Raw genomic sequence first — 599 nt, 5'->3', positions numbered from 1 at the left:
CAATTATATTTCTCGCAAAACACTGCTCACCTTCATCACCTCCATCATTCCCCTTTAACTCCCATCATGCAATGCTCTGTCCCGCCATCCATCACACACTGGGCCTGTCCACCGCTGGCTGCCCCTGACTGGCCCGAGCTGTGGGATTTCAGTGTGTGTTGTAGATGTGGCCGCTGATAGGATGTGACATCTTTATTAGGCACAAATCAGTAGCCTTGCTCTCATTCTCCCACAGACAGGCAGAACGATGTTCGCTGCGAGCGGTGCCTTTCTCAGGCAGCTCGTGCTCCATATCCCCCCCTCCTTTTATCTTTCCCCTCACTCTCTCCATCCCACATATCTAACCCATTATCTACATCCCCTTTACCATCCATTATCCTGTGATGAAGTCGCAAGGTCTCTGTCACCAGGAAATAAAAAAATGCCGTCACCCCACCCCCCACCACTGCCGCCACTGGTGTCTTTGCCACCATAAAGAGCAGGCAATCGGCCACCTAATAGGCATTTTAACATGTGTCCTTAAATGAACAACAAAGGACATTTGAACAGTTCCCCTGCAGCTTTTAAAGTGTGCATTGTTGTGCCAACCCACTGACTAT

The sequence above is a fragment of the Sprattus sprattus genome (genome assembly GCF_963457725.1).
Source record: "Sprattus sprattus genome assembly, chromosome: 14".
NCBI classification, from domain to species: domain Eukaryota; kingdom Metazoa; phylum Chordata; class Actinopteri; order Clupeiformes; family Clupeidae; genus Sprattus; species Sprattus sprattus.
The sequence above is the reverse complement of the archived record's forward strand: the minus strand, read 5'-3'. Positions refer to the sequence as shown.